This window comes from Anopheles arabiensis, chromosome 3, assembly GCF_016920715.1.
Source record: "Anopheles arabiensis isolate DONGOLA chromosome 3, AaraD3, whole genome shotgun sequence".
Taxonomy (NCBI): Eukaryota; Metazoa; Arthropoda; class Insecta; order Diptera; family Culicidae; genus Anopheles; species Anopheles arabiensis.
Window position 1 is genome coordinate 11,087,821 of NC_053518.1, and position 16,113 is coordinate 11,103,933.

The 16,113-nt window shown below is 45.1% G+C and overlaps 1 protein-coding gene across 2 annotated transcripts in view; it reads right to left on the reverse strand.

Moving 5' to 3' along the window:
• LOC120899792 (tRNA-dihydrouridine(16/17) synthase [NAD(P)(+)]-like) overlaps positions 1 to 16,113 on the reverse strand; it is an 84,809-nt gene that overhangs the window by 28,656 nt on the left and 40,040 nt on the right. The window contains exon 3 of one of the 2 annotated variants that reach the window (XM_040306008.1): positions 8,634 to 8,751. The exons of the other annotated variant lie outside the window; for it this stretch is intronic. The gene's annotated coding sequence lies outside the window, so the exon portion shown is untranslated. The remainder of the gene's footprint in view (positions 1 to 8,633; positions 8,752 to 16,113) is intronic. 2 annotated transcript variants of the gene reach the window in all.

The following is a 16,113-nucleotide window of genomic DNA, read 5'->3' on the forward strand; positions in this document are numbered from 1 at the left end:
AGTCAGAATAGCGAAGTTAACACGCAATTGTTTGAGCTTTTTACATCGTTTTACACGAAATTGTAAGCAGCTATACCAACATTTCAACCGAAACACGAGAACATGGGATGCGAATTAAAAATAGAAAAACGAACCAAACAATAGAACTGATCGTCCACCACGCACCAACATCATCAACCCATTCGTAAGCTGACCACTGCCTACAATATACGATGGCGCGGGTGTAAATCATTCTCACCCCCAGTTTCGGGTTGTTTTGCCTCACAATTAACCAATCCGTTCCGTACCAGTCCCTGACCCGTTAAATCAAAGCCAATGGTTTGCACCGAGCGCAAAGCGCTGCTGACGGTGGCAAACACGGGACACAAATGACAAATGAAGGATTGGTGGAACGCGAACACGAACATTGGTTGCACAGCGGCACGCGATTTGTGTACAGCGCGCTACATTGTACGCGAAAGTTGAAATTCCCTCAGCGCAATTGAACAAAGCGCACCACGACAAACGAAAAAAAACCACCAAAAATGCACATTTGTTTCTAATGCATGAATAAAACGCTTGTTTGAATAAATGACTTTTTCATGCTTTGTGCTCAAGCGTTGCTCGGAATTGGGGTTTCATTTGTTTCATCTGTGTCTGTGTTTAAAAAAAGGCACCAAAACGTTAACGCTTCCAGCGGAGTAGCAAATAAAGTGCACATGGCCATGTTTCATCGCCAGTGACAACACACCATTCACTGCGTGAGAGATATGAAAAAAAAAACACACACAAAAGCAACCCAAGCCTAGAGGATGAACAGCAGAGCAGCGAAGTGAACAGTGTTTTACTGCTTAGTTACTCTTCCGGTACACCAACAGTACGGTCACATACGGTGTTGGGGAGTGCGCTTTTGTTGTGAGCGCATAGAGATGAAAATATTTTCCGCCAGTTGTCGCCCGATACGACCTTTAAATTCGTCTAGGCGACCTCTCATAATCGTGTATCTGCTGGAGTTTTATCTACAGTGAAAAGAATTGTGATGAAAAGGGTCAACACATTGTGAAATGCTTTTATTATCTGTCCCCGCTGGAGCAGGCAGCGGTTAGCTGCGATGAGATCAGAGCACAAGAGCACCACAGAGCACAATAGGATTAGCTGGACAAATAATACATTTGCTGGGTAAAATGTACGATTGCAAGAATGAGCTTTCGCTAACAAAACCCTTCTTTGTTGCGGATTGACTTTGTCGAGCACGAATAACCGTGAATTCGAGCAAGTTCCCTTAAAGTCATATATGAAATCCTTAGAGCAGGATGACTTACTTCCTACGTTATTTGAGCTCGTAGTTCACTGACAAAAAAGGGACAAGTATTTATCCAATATTTTTACTTCTTATTAAAGTATTGCTATTGCAATCCTTTAGAAACCAGTACTTAGTGTTTTCTTCCAAATGTGACAACCTATTTATTTCTAATACAATTGCAATCCCTTCCAATCAGCAGCAGCAGCAGCAGCAGGCGTACCGTTTCTTAATGCTCGGCACTAATGTCCGCTCATTTACGACACCGGGCTAACAAATGGCACGGCCCGATTGCCCCGGAATAACATACATTTGCTTCCACAAACAAAGAAAGAAACGAGCCGCAGAGAAGAGGATGTGTGATAAAATAGGTACAAATGGCCGTAACCCTTCCCCGGTACCTTTGTCCCCGATATTTGTCGTGGATATCGTTCGCCATCCCACTGCTCAACACACTAACCCGTTTAACAGTGCACTTCTCGGTCATCCGATGTGTGCTCGTGGAATCTATTTTTGCTTCCTTTAAGCTTCACCGAAAGGCGGCACACGGAGGGAACAGGCAAACAATTTACAGCACCCGTGGACAACAAAATGGACATTAAAAGGATGCTAGAGCTTACGCTGGCTGAGCGCTGCCGGGATTCAAGCGCAATTCGCTGCATTGACGTTCAGGAAACGGTACAATGGTGCGCTCCAAAGCAAAAGCGACCAAAGCAACAAACGCTACCAATTCTATCTGGCACGTGGAATTAGTGTCCTGCTTCGATTGCAGGTCGCAGCAGGCACGGTACCTTCGATAGGGCGGAAATCGTTCGGCGCGAAAGTTATGTTAATCCGATGTAAAAGTTACGGTTATTGTTTCACCATTCAGCAGCAGCAGCAGCTAGCCGCGCTATCGGTGCATTCGATCCTGCCTAAAGGTCGATACGAAGCACTCGGTCCTTCGTATTTGAGTAGGAAAGTGCTTCAACATTCAAAAGAGGATGAGGATGAGCTCCTGCCATCGAGCACGGGTTGGTCATTTGAGCCGTTGGTCACGAAGTGCAAATAATGTGCTGCGGCAAACCTCTGAGAAGCAATGACGCGCACAGCAGAATCGATGATGGATAATCGAGAACGTGGATGGGCAGGATTCAGCGAAGCATTTGGGTGACGGCGAACCGGCGAGCTCGAGAAAGGACATTTTAGATAATGAATGCCAGCTTCGCCAAGTAATCCCTCAATTGGAAGGTGGTAAATTTATACGCCACAGCCCCGGTGAGCAAACAGTGTCTAACGAAGGGAGGATTAGATTTTTGGGTAATGATAATGACGGCTAGAGATCAGTACAAAGCTTAGGGTGAGATAGCTTAGGTTTAGCTAAACCGTTTTGGTATATTATGGGTGTAATAATCCTAGATAAAAGAGGATTTGTTTGATACAACAGGGTTAAGTCGTCAATTTGACATCATTAAAGCGTCCTTTGTTGACTGTGGGCTACGTTTTGAAGAATTATTTATGTTTCTCAATCTCACAACGGAATTTTGCCTACAATAATTCCACTTTAAAGCTTTAGAATCATCCTATAATAGCTGATATCGTTATATGTACTAGGTTTAGAACAAAGTTTTTGAAGTATTCAATCCAATAATACGGTAATGAAAGCAGACAAAACGTGTCACGTGTGTTGCGTGGTAGTTTAAAAAGAAAAGTGCCCTGTTTTCTAAAGCTTTCCCCAACACTAACGAACTAAGAACTCCCCCCAATTGCAACTGTCACTCGTTTGCTACATGCAACAGTCCGTTCAACTCGCTGTTACAAAACCTAGATGGATCACTTGTGTCGCCAAAGTTTGTGCCTTGCACTTCGAAGCCGTTGGGTCGTCACGCGAAACCTGCGTCCCTTATACGCTGCTTCTCGGTTGCTTCGCACCGCAGCCTCGAAGAGCTTGTAGCTTTTAATTAAACATTCACGTCAGTCGAGCTTCCTGCTGCACGCGACGCAACCGGTTATCGATTTTGGGACCGGCCAGCCGGTGTGTGCCATCGAACGGCGTGGTTGATAAGTAATGCGTGAAACGTTCCACTTTTCCACGGGAACGACGGTTTGCGCTGTGTACTAACGGGCTGGGATGCACCTTTTCGCCCGTGCTGCCCACTAAATGTGCTGGAAAGCGGGAGGCAATCGATGATTAGGTCGGGTTGATTCACCTTTTTGTGCCACCAGGCACATACACACACACACAACTCCAACTTTTACAAAGGATGCGTCGAACGCTTTCCACTGCAGATCAGGGCCGGAAATTGCCTGTTGTTTGAATTATGAACTGCACTGTGTACATTATGCATGCGGTGCGCTACCATGGGCAAGATATGGCATGGGGACACGCACACACACACACACACACACACGCAGGAGAAGAGCGTTGTGTGGTGCACTATCGTTCACTTATCGATCCTTGTTGCTAAGTGCCCAAGTGTGTGTGTGTGTTTTCGATAATAAAACTTTTGCGCGTGTGGGTTGGTTTAAAAGGCCGTCGTGGTCGTGGCCGGATTGACCGTACATCCGCATCCCGACGTCCGGTTGTTGCTGGTATTTTTTGCTGCGAAAACATCGGTCAAGTTTGTACGGAGGTGTAGATAATGGGCCTCTAGAGAGGTCAGCACCATTTTGCTGGGTGTTTAGGTAGGCAATGGGATTCGCTGGGATGGTACGTTGAAGGTAAAATTGAGATGCATTTTGAGTTAGGACAATGTTGCCGTTATTTGGTACTATGTGATAGAGCGAACAGTTTTGAAGGACATGTGAAGGGCTGTGTTCTTTTCATGACATTTTGTTACATTATTAAATATAATCTTCCTTCAAAACATTAGTTTAATGAGTCAAACATAAGAATTTGAAACATTTTAATCATAATTAGACCCATTTGACATGCGATTTGCATACTTACAGGCTCGTTTTAGACAGTTTGAACAATTTGCCAAACGCTTTGCATACTTTCAGGCATACTATCGATAATGTGTGCGCCCAAATGTATGCCAGAAAATGCTATAATTCTTTTCAAATTCAAATGTAGTAAAATTTTACTACTCCTTTCGAAATTTCCATCGTAAGGCTTGCGTGCTTTTGTAATTTTGTCCGTCAATCTTAAATTCCCTCTCATCGTGCATCATTTATGACGCTAAGCTGCGGTCGATCGTGGGTCGAATGGTAACCAACTAACAGCAAACTGACCACCACCAACGTGCCGAACACGACAATGTTGCAATGTTGCATCACGGTAACAGTTTGATTCAATCATGCCACTGTCCCTAGCCACCCTGAAATTGAACGCGCTGTCCTGAGGGAGCACGGTTGTGGAAAAAACAACCGTCAACATCCGTCCAGTAAACCAGGTGCAAGTTCAATCACTGTCACACGCGTACCGAAAGTGGCCCACAACGCTGTGCGGTCGTGTTTTGTTGCGTTTCTAAATTTTACACCCTGACCAAAACCACATCCTAGTAGACCGGGAGGGTGTTTTAAAGCTCTCCAGCGCACTTGCGTAACTAAGCTTTCCACTCGAAAGCACTCGAAAGCACCAAGGGCGCACATAATTGATCATTTCCTCCCTTACGCAGTGGCTGGAGCAATGGAAGCGAATTATGCCACCGCCGGAACACGGTTCTACTGTCGGTTCTATTGTGTGTATGATGGCGTAATGCAGGAACAAGCGGTTAGAAACGATTTAATTAAACAAAGACTTTTCACTCAGTGTGTTCCCCACCTCGCCGTTGTTCCACTGATTCATGCTCTTATGCGGCCGCAACACCACGAGGAAAAGCTCTTCATTGTGCGGGTCCAAGGACATTGGTTTAACATAGCACCACTACCAGTATCACCGCCAAGTGGCCCAGTGAGCACACTTCATCACGATTTGCGATTAGAGGCATGCAGCAATTTGCGAAACTCCAATCCGGCCCTGCCCTGGACACGACAGTATGTTGCAGGATTTATGATGAAAAATAAGCTGCCACCAGTGTGTACCGACGGATGGGGATGGTGGAAGGGTAAAAGGGGGAGGGGGGGGGAGAAATAGGTGCTTCCAAGGGAGGCGGTGAGCGAGAGATTTATTATATGGCGCTAACGCGAGCGAATAAATTTTGTGACCAATTACTGGAAAAGCTTCGGTCCGGTGGGTTCCACTCTAAATGCGCTGGCACATACGCACACACGGTGCTTGGGGGACATTTTAGCTGACCGGAGTTTTCCACAACAATGGCCACACTATGGCTACGTGTGTATGTCTGTGTGCGTGTGTTTAAATCGCTTTTAATCACATGCACGCTCACACCACGCCGATTTTGGGCAAAGGTTCTGTTCGGTTATCGCTTACCGTTACCGTATGAAAAGCGTTACACACGCGCGCTGCTTCCTGCTGTTGGATTTTCACACCAGTGAGCTTTTCCTTTTATGTAGTGTAGTTTTTTTCGGTTGTTGATCGAAATAAAGACCACGAGCGGAGAGACAATTTATGATACTTTCAGGGTATTAAACACCATCCCCGGAATGGGGTAACAAGGGCATGTAACAAGCTGTGCTGGTGTGTGTGTGTGCGTGAATGGATGCTTTACCCTCAACACGTTAAAAAAGTGGCACCACAGCTTCCGCTTCAGTGTTATCATTTTCAGTGCCGTTTTTCCACGAAACCCATTTTAACTGGAAGTGCGTGGCGCCAAGCTGCCATAAATCACTGGGGCCAATTTCGTCCAGCCCTGTGAAGCGCGCACACACATACGCGTTGTTGTTAATTTATAATTAAATCATTACTCACTGTGCTTCAACCAAGTACGTCACTCCGCTACTGTAACAGGTTCATTTGCCGTTTGAAAGCAACCCTCCCGTATTTGTTTTGATTTTCCACTTGAACCTTTGCCCATGCACTTGCCAAGATGAGGTAAAGAGGTAAATATTTAGCTTAAACAGTTCGAATGAAAAATTCAAACAATCATGTGCACCAGAGTCCAATCAAGGCAGCGTGCTTTGTCCCTTATTGCACTCTCCCCCGATGACCGTTTACGGTGATGCCAACGGTTGACAGACACGGGGTGAAACATTTTAATCTTTTATCCCTTAGAGGATAGTGGATGCCGTGTGGTGAAGCATCCTTCAAAAGCATGATGCAAAAGTGAACGCACGCGGTCCACGGTTTAATTCCCCCCAGGATGGTAAACGACCCAGGATGGCAACTGAGCTCAGGAGGGAATTTAAATATTTCCCTTGCGGATAAGGTGGAGATGATTAATGCTGACTGCTCTTAACGGTTTGATATTTTCGGTCGGTGTCAGTGGGCTGCTACCCTTGTTTGGAGCTGCGTCATTTAGAGCTTTTGTGAGCTATAGAAGTAAAAATATATAACATGGGAAAGGGATATACAAGGCTTAAGTGATTAGGGACTAAAATAAAACAAAATATCAATCAATCAATCATCATCAATTTCAATAAAATAGATGAAATATGTGGAGCACTTTTTTCCAACCCCTAACATAACCGACTCCTCCATTTGTGGTGGCTGTATCATCCACATAATCATAAAATGGCTCATGGAAATAAGTTAGAGTGAAATGGTAATAAATTGCCACGTGCTATCCAGATCGTTCGAATGCATGTATATTTATGAACGAACGAAAAGCACCAAGCAGTGTTTGGTGCGTATGTTTGCTTGTAACAGAAAATAACCACCACGGTAAACCACGACGACGCCCAATGCCTTTGAGAGTTTCCCCTTTTTTTAATTAAAAACTACAAGCAGTCCCTATTGAAGAACATTGTTTTTTTTTTTAACAATTCCGCGGATATTCCGTACATTAAAACTGCTTTCATTCAATTTGTCCTGTGTGCTGAGTGCTTTTTTGGATTTTTTGGTGCTTTTTTTGGGAGGTTGATGATTGGCACACACACAAACAAATTGCTGCGCATTCGAGTTCTTAAGCCGCTCTGATGACAGCGCAAACGATGATACGCAATAAATAGTTTAATCGATTTATTGCAGCCCATGGTTTAATTGGAAAATTGGATTACTTCCATAATTCCCATTGCACCATTCCACCCCGCTAAATTTACATCAGCTCATCCGCGCTGTGCTACGCAATGGTCTTTTTTTTTGTGTGTGGCGCAATGCAATCATAAGTGAGGATGTTTTTGTTTGCGCTGAACGCGCTATTTTAAAAATAAATTTTACAATCCACTGCTGATATTATCCCAAGCTCTGTGCGACCCAATGCGGAAATTACGATTTTCAACGTCGGCAAATAAACGATCGGTTGCAGAATTGAATCAACAGATACCGCTAGTACGCATTAGCAGCGCTGCAAATGGTTGCGAAGAGCGATTCTGTGGATTGACTGCGCTGGAAACCCGATTTCGATGCGCTGATATCATCGAGAGACGGTTGTTTGATGATGCTTCACATTTTTATGATCGATATTTTGCACACTCCAATAATCATAAACGAATCCATTCCATCCGGTACGAATGGTGCTACATCGGCGTTTATCGTCGGGAAGCGTTTTCATTCGAAAAATACTTAGATTTAATGCTTGCTAAAGCTGAGATTATATTAGTTTCTGAGTCTGAAAACTGATGTAATCGTTAGACTATTTTTAAGTCGTTGTTTTATGAAAAGTTTTAAACGCAATTTTACCCTGAAAATCTTTAATAACCATCAGTCAGTTTTCTGTACATAAACCATAACAAAAGAAAATAGGAAAAACCAAATTAAAACAATACTCTCAGCATCGTATAACAACAAGCTGTTCGCGCTCTTTCCCATGTTCTGAAGGATAAAGTGAAATTTATTTGATTTTCTTTGTCTCGCTTTCATCAATTACATTAGCGAGGCAATTCCATACGGTCCGGTGCGTGCTTTTTTCTTGTTGCTATCGGTGACAGAGCACAGCTTGCTTTTCACCATCATGGCACCGAAAACACCAAGAGAGCAGAACACCAGCACAACACCGCCAAACAATCGAACGTCGAGGACGAGGCGATCGGGTAGGCACTGGCTGTTAATTTCATTATTATCATCCAGCAGATGCTTTTCACTTTGTTGCATCCTGGGAGAGGGGTGTGTGTGTGTGTTTTTTTTATTACCTTTTGAAAGGAAAACAGAATACCACCCCTCCCCCGATTGTGGTGTAATTGCAAACGAATGGGTAAATTATTTCCGTCATACTTTTGTTATGTGCTAGTAGTGCGCGAACGTTTCTGTATCTTTCTTTCTTTCGGCTTCAAATGCTCCGTTCTCATGAACTACTGGGCGTACTCCCATTAACGGGAGTAAATGTGTGGCCCCAAAAAGGATGCATAAATATGCGAACGCAAGGCAAACACTTACCGGTGGGTGGGAGAGCGAAATGGATATCAATCAAACACCGTGAAGAGTGTGGTCATGCGTCGCTTGCGTCGTTCCAGCGATGAAAAAAGGGCACACACACACACACCGACCGATAGACCTGCCGATAGAAAAACGTAAAAAAGAGAAGAAAATCAATAACCATCATCAATACGCGGTGCGACGACAGGACGAACATGACAGGACAGGACTCCCTGTGCATGATAACACACTGATGACGCGATTAAACGTGTCACCCATGGGATGGGCGGTGGGGGTTTCGCTTTTCGCTGTGTTGCGGTTCTTTCCTTTACCCCTCCACCACATAATACCCACCACCCCCTCTGGTCGGACAGAAACATACACTCGGACAGATGTAAATATTTAATCAACCGATAAAGGCCAAAACGGTCCCGCTCATCATTCTCCGCGCGTCTGTGTGAGTGGTTTTGTGGGTAGAAAAATCTGTGTGGAAATCCATCCTGGCACAACACAGCGAAACGGAGGATGGTGCATCCCGCTCTCTCTCCAGCTCCCACCACATCCCCCTCTTCTGTTTTATGTTCTTCCAAGAAGGAGGGAAAAAAACGAATCAAAATAAAGCCAGGTGTGTCCTTTTCTCACCATTTACTCGACACTTGACCCCGGCAGGAAGCCGTGTACCCGAAACACAAAGCAAAAAAAGAAAAAAACACATTCACATATACACAGAAAACGTCCTTGGGTGTCTTCGTTCGTGCTTCGCTCGCCACACTAAACGCTGATCATGATGATGGTTCTTGCCGAGCCCGGCCCGCGCGGCCATAGTGGAGCGGTGGGCTAAATATAGCCATCAAATGGACGGTTATTGGATACCGGTTGAGTAGTGCAAACCGCTGCCCATGTAAAGGACACTCTCGAGCCGTAGCACCCGAAGCAACCGAACGGGCGAAACGACGCGACGACGAGCGGGAAATGTGCATTTTATTCCCTGTTTGCTTCTTTTTGTAACTTCGGGTTCTTCTCCAGTTCCAGTAGCGAATCTCGGGGTTGTGGCTTCGTTTATGACGATTTCTGGGATTTTATTTTCCCTTGAGAGGGAACAGCCCGCGATTTGGTTTGACTGGGGTGATGTAAATGATGTTGATTAGCGTACAAAAAAAAACAGCAACGATATCAGAGCGCTGCTTGCGGTCGTTTTCTACCTGTTCTTTTCCACTCCTGTTTAAGCACCCATTTAAGCTATTTTGTTGGGCCCGGCACCGAACACAGGATCATGTTCCAATCAAATTCTGCACAGTGTATCATCGTTCTATCGTATGAAAAACAGGGTGAGTCCTACAATAATAATCCCTTTTCGTCATTAAATCGGTTTCATGGACGACCTCCGAAAACCTCTCTCGGTTTGGTTTCCATTTGGAACTGATCCAAAAATTGAACAAAACCCCAAAAACACACCTCCGCTCCAATAATGGACACTGGAAAAACGTGGTGAAACTTCGACTTCATAGACATTAAATCACTTCGGCTCGCGCTTATTAGCGATCCAGCAACCACAGCCGAGATGGGGCGAGAATGTTTGCGGTTGAGATTGCGCTTCAATCCAATTTACGTGCATTATCGGACCACCGATGCTGCTGCGTGCCAAAATGGACCTCATAAACATAGTCCCCCCCACTACTCACTCGGCTATCGAAATCAAGCTCCTGAGGGTCGTGGGGTTCACACTTAATGAAGGATGCTTTTTTTATATTCCTCCGCAATATCCAGAACTACGGGTGGGTTATGATTTTGTTTGCTTTTGGAACAGTTGTTCACCAACAGGGAGGAGAGTAAAGTTTTAATTAATGCTGATTGGGGGTGGTGGTATAGAGTTGACCGCTTCACACCACTAATTGGGGTGGGAGAGCTTTGTTTTAGACAACGGCAGCCGCAAAAAAAAGTGAACATACAAACCAGGATAGTTTGATGGTGCAATAAATTGCACTTTGTTGTCACGGATGAATATTGATGAGGGTAACAACACTTGGATAGAAAATGATGAGCAAATTGTGATTATGCATTATGCATATTGTTAATTATTTGAGCTCATTTAAAGGGGTTGCAAGTGCAGGTGCTAGAGCTTAATCACTGTGAATTAGGTGTATTGCAGCAGGATACAATATGTACTATTTGGTTCAATAATAGGATGTTTTACAAACATCATTTGTTGGGCATACTAAGGCAGCGCTCTGGTAGCTATCGAATGTGACATACGTCTCGCACAAACGTATATGGAGTTTACTGGTGTGTTCTTTGGAGCGTACCCACGACTCTGATCCGACTCTAGCTATTATTAGTCCGATTTCAGCTCTGGTAAAAACGGAACCACTAGTTGCTTCCCGAATCGAAGTCGTCTGGAGTAGGTGTCGTCCGAAGTCGTCCGGAGTCGGTCGGAGTCTTCTGGAATTGGAGTCTTCTAGAGTTGGAGTCTTCTGGAGTTGAAGTCTGTTGGAGTTGGAGCCTTCTGGAGTTGGAGTCTTCTGAAGTCCGAACCGTCCGGAGTCATTCGAAGTCATTCGGAATCAGAGTCGTCCGGAGTCGGAGTCCTAAGTGTTTGAGTCAACCAGAACAAACAAGAATCCAAGTCGGAGATGTAATGCCTGAGCACCAAAGCATTGCACCAGTCATCATCACTCCGACTGCAAGGCGACTTCCGACAACTACAGATGACTCCGGACGACTCCGAATGACTCCGAACGATTCCGAATGGCTCCAGAAAATTGATGAAATTCCTACAATTGATTCCCCAAATTATCCACTATAGACTAGTTTAATCAAATCCATGTTACCGTTTATAGCAATTAATTGTGAGTTAAGAGGCCATTACATGCATTTAGGATGTACTTGTGCACATTGCGCGCGCGCTCACACACACCGGGAGACATCATTTACACATTAAAGTGTTTTGCATAAGCATCCCTTAATCCTCTCTATCTGACGACCCTGCCCAAACGACACCTTATTTTTGCTACCGTTGGTTCCGAGTATTCCCGTGGCAGTACACAGCACGTTGAGCGTACATCAGTAGTATCATCCGGATGGTTTTACGATGCAACTTATACGATCTAGCTCACATCATCTTCAGCTCCAAGGCTGATGTGGGGGGCAAAGGGAAAGGCAGGGATGCTCTGCAACAGATTGCAATCAACACAACCGTATTGCTACCGCTGGGTTGTAGTGGAAAATTGATTTTTCACGTTGCCAACAGGCAACATTCGGCACGACATGCAGGGACCACCCCCAGGACCACCACCACGCCCGGAGATGACGCTGGAGATGGAGGCAGAAAGCGCAGCGCTAAAGCAACAGAGGAAAGATAGAGCTTACCACAATAATCAAATCCCAGGCAGAACTCAGCTTCCGCCCCACGCTTCGTACAGCTCAAGGCACCAAAGAAGGTTTTGTTGTTCCTTATTTCGACAGTGGATGTAGTGGAGCATTTGTCTTTGTGATGCTTCCTGGCTGCGTTGCGGTATAGAAAAATCGATTCTTCAACTCTAAATCCAATCCTTTGCGCGAGTCTCGTTTATTTTCCCCCATTCTTTCGAGGCGAGGCTTCCTGATTTCCGACCGTTTCACAGCGCAACATGGGAACCGACTCCGTCGGCAACCTTTTTGAGACACGCGTGCTCTCTTTTTCTCTTTTTTTTCCTTGAACACATCATTCAACGTGCCCCCATCTCGCGCTGGCATCATGTTGGGAATGATTATATTATGATGTTTTCCTTTGCCGCTGCCAAAAAGTCAGTCAGCAGCATCCTTCGGTTTCCGGTTTAAGCGCGGGTCCTCCCCCTCCCTGCAAGCTACAAGCGCTGGGCAGACACAAGCGCTGGGTAAAATTATGTTTGGTATAAAATGAAATTTATGACTTTATTTATGACCTCCTCTTCTCGGGGTCTGGGCCGCCTTGCGCGTGTTGCGATGGAACTGGAGCTGGAAAAGGCACTGGGAGGAAAACGTGAACGGGCAATACATGCGATTTGTGTTTTTTCTCCTCCATCAACTCCGTATTCCCTTGTGCGTTTTGGCTGTCGGGTGAAGGTGAACGATGGGATGGGGTAGAAATTTATAGAACAACACTGCACCAGCTCGTCCTCCTTCTCCTCGCTGGCTCTTTCTCTCTCTCAGCTGCTGACGGGGCTGTTGTAGAAATCCGTTCGTCTGGTACGGATAAATATTGCCCTCATTGGGACTGCGTGTTCAACAATCCCCATCAAAACCCGCCCTTCATGTTCCGCACGAACATTAAAACAATTTTAATTGTTTCCATTCTCCCTGCACGACAGATCGTACGTTCGTATGCGTTCCTTTCCTTCCTTTAGTGGGCTTTAAGCCAACCCAATTTGTTTGTGTGCAGCTCGGAGGCATAAAGTGCGGGATATTCCACAGGCCAGGATTTGGCATACCGATGGCATAAAGACATTAAATTGGATCATCAACGAAGGGCCCCCTCCTAACCGACGATGATTCGAGGCTTTGGCACACGGGCAGAACGCACCGAAGCGAGAAGCGAGAGGAGACTGAAACCGGGTGAGGGCTGAACAGGTCTTTGCTAATCTTTGCGCTTGGTGAAGGGCTTATCCCGACTTTTCGACTTTATTGGTATTCGGGCAGGAAATGGACCGAAATGAGAAAAGCCACTTTCCATCCGGTGCGAGGCAAACAAAACGCACCACCGACAGAAAACGACCGGAAATCCCCCAACAGCAAAAAAGGGGTAGAAAACATTGCCGGACGAACACACGGAGCACACGGTGCAAATTGCTGTCAGACGCATCCGCTGGGAACAGGGGAAGGATGATTGGAGAGGCGAAAAGAACTAAGAAAGCGCAAAGAAACGGCAACTCTTACACACTTCCCTTCAGACACGTAAAACAGGCTGCAGCAGAACAACAGATTTACCATAAATTACTTTACAGCAAACTAGACACAGGCGGGCCAAGGTGTCCTTAACGTTTTCTGGGTGAAAGCAAAGAAGTTCCTGTCCCGTCTCCTGCCAGAAAACCATGCTATACTCATTTAAGCTTTGCCAAGATGTGCAGTTTGATGTGGTTTGGAACCGTACCGCACTGTACGGTGACAAAGTTTGACGCTAATACCGCAACGTTGCTTCAGGCAGAGAGTGAGCTCGTTACGCCAAACACCATCGAGATAGTTAATACACCCAAAAGCATCACACTACTGCGCCGGCACTACTGCGACACTGCTAATGCTGCTGCGGCTAATGATAATAGTTTTAGCGAAAAGTTTTTCCCACCCCACAACAGTGTTTCAACTATGCTCGGGCGGTAAAAAATGTACACTTTAGTGTGGTAAATCTTCAAACAGCAAGCTGCAGCATGAATTGCTGCTTTTGAAAGTTGTACCTTTAGCAGTTTTTGGTGGTTTAGATGTAGTTGGATGCTGTGAAATCTCGCATGTGAAGTTTGGAGTGTAATTTTGCGTCAATAAGATATTGCAGGTGTACTGAGAAGTGTAATGTAAGCAACAATACATTGTTGTCGAAGTATGGGGAAAAAATGCTTCATTTGCGTTGTGTTAAATCGATTTTATAACGTTGGTTGCATACTTTTAGGGGTATACCAATTTTGTGCAAAATATTGCATACATTTAGGCGCAAAATTCCTTTTTCAATCCCAAAAAATGCTAGAGAGTGAGAGAGAGAGAGAGAGAGAGAAAGAAAGAGAGAGAGAGAGAGAGTCTTGCTCTACTAAGACGATTTTCAGGAGTTTTGCTACAACATAACCTAAAATAAACCTACAAAAACCGATAAATCCATTTAAAAAACATAATCCTTTCACCGAAATCGTGCACCCAGGACCGCTTAAACGATCTTGCGACGGTTTTTTTTACTTATTTTCATAAATGTTCTAATCCGTTTCCTTTAATGGCTATTTTTGTGTTGAGTGTTTTTTGGGATAATCTTTCAAGTGTGGGCTGTGTTTTTTCTTCTGTTTGTACAGCTTGTTCTTGATAACGGACCTACAAACCGACAAAAAGTTCTATTTTGTTCTCAACTTTTGATAATGATGCTTAAGGGAGATGAGTTTCCAATGTTGCAACATTTTTTCGCCACTCTTTTGGGCATTTTTTTTTTTAAATTTCAGCGAGCGACGGAAATATCTCACTCTTTATATCCGTCCGTCGATTCAGGATGGTATGAAAGAAAAACAATTTGTTTTCCTATTTTCTTTCGCATTACGAAAGAAAACATAGGGGATACACAGCTTTTTCTTCACCTCGTTGCAAAAAAGGGGAAGAAAAAACACCTCCATTTTTTGCGTACTCTGCCTCCGGACCCTATCAATGCCTCGGAATCGAATCCGGCTCAATGCTTCCCCTCAGTTTGGGGAATTGGTTTAACCTTCTTAGACGGCAAACGCACACAGTACGACAGGACACTTCAAGGTGGATGAAGGAAAAGAGGAGCAAACGACGAGGACGAAGGAAAAAAACGAATTGCCCATTTAATTTTTATTGTAGCCCTTTTTTGTAGCCATCGTTTCGCCATCGGGAAGGGGGGGAAGACCCCAACGCTCAAAATGGGCTTGAAGGGTGCTTGAACGCTGTCACGCTCTTGTCACTTCGTCACCGGGCGTAAACGGCCACGCCAGACCGGGGGAGCTGGGTAGTGTGTGTGTGTGCCGGTGGGGAGAGAGTAGCAAACTGTCTGCCTGCTGTTGGTGTTGATAACGAGCGAAAGGGGAAGCTAAAAGGGCGGGCGAAACGCTAGCCGTCTTCTAAGCGGAGCAGCCTTGTTCGCTCCGCCGCCTCGAGGACCTACTTGATGCTGATGATTAAGAGGCCGCTCGAGATCTCCTCCCGCCGGAACAAGTATCATCGTGTCGGGGGGAGAGTGTTGTTTGTCAAATGAAGGTGGAGAGAAGGGGGAGGAGTTTTGAAAATTACAAGCTGTTGCGAAGTACCTCTTTTTATGGGATTTTGATTCAGACAACTCAGGCCGCAGGTTAGAACGATTGTCTGCTGGTTACACCAGCTTTATATTGGTCGGTAGTGTAGTTGTTTCGGATATAATTTAATTTTAATTTTAGAAAATTCAACCAATTTCCTTAAGGAAGTATTTGCTATATATTATTCCGCAAAATGAAGCACATACTTTCTGTTCCACCATTGATTGGCAGCAAAACGATGAGCTTGAACGCAAACACAGGAAGTATTGTTGCCAACATAGCCCACTCGCTCGTGTGGCTTTGCTAAGCCGGCACACAAAAAGGGATCATCTTGCAGGGAAACAGCAGTTCAGCTTCCACAGCTTAACCGGACAAACAATCTGGGAGAAAAGTTGTAGCTTCCGGTTCGCTCCACATTACCGAGATGCGAATCATCTCATTTACTAGCAAGAACTACTACCGCTGCCACTGCCACACTACAAGCGCAAGAACACACAAGCAAGTTAGCCCTCTTTCTGAGTTTGCTTTTCTTGTGGATTTCTCGTACCACC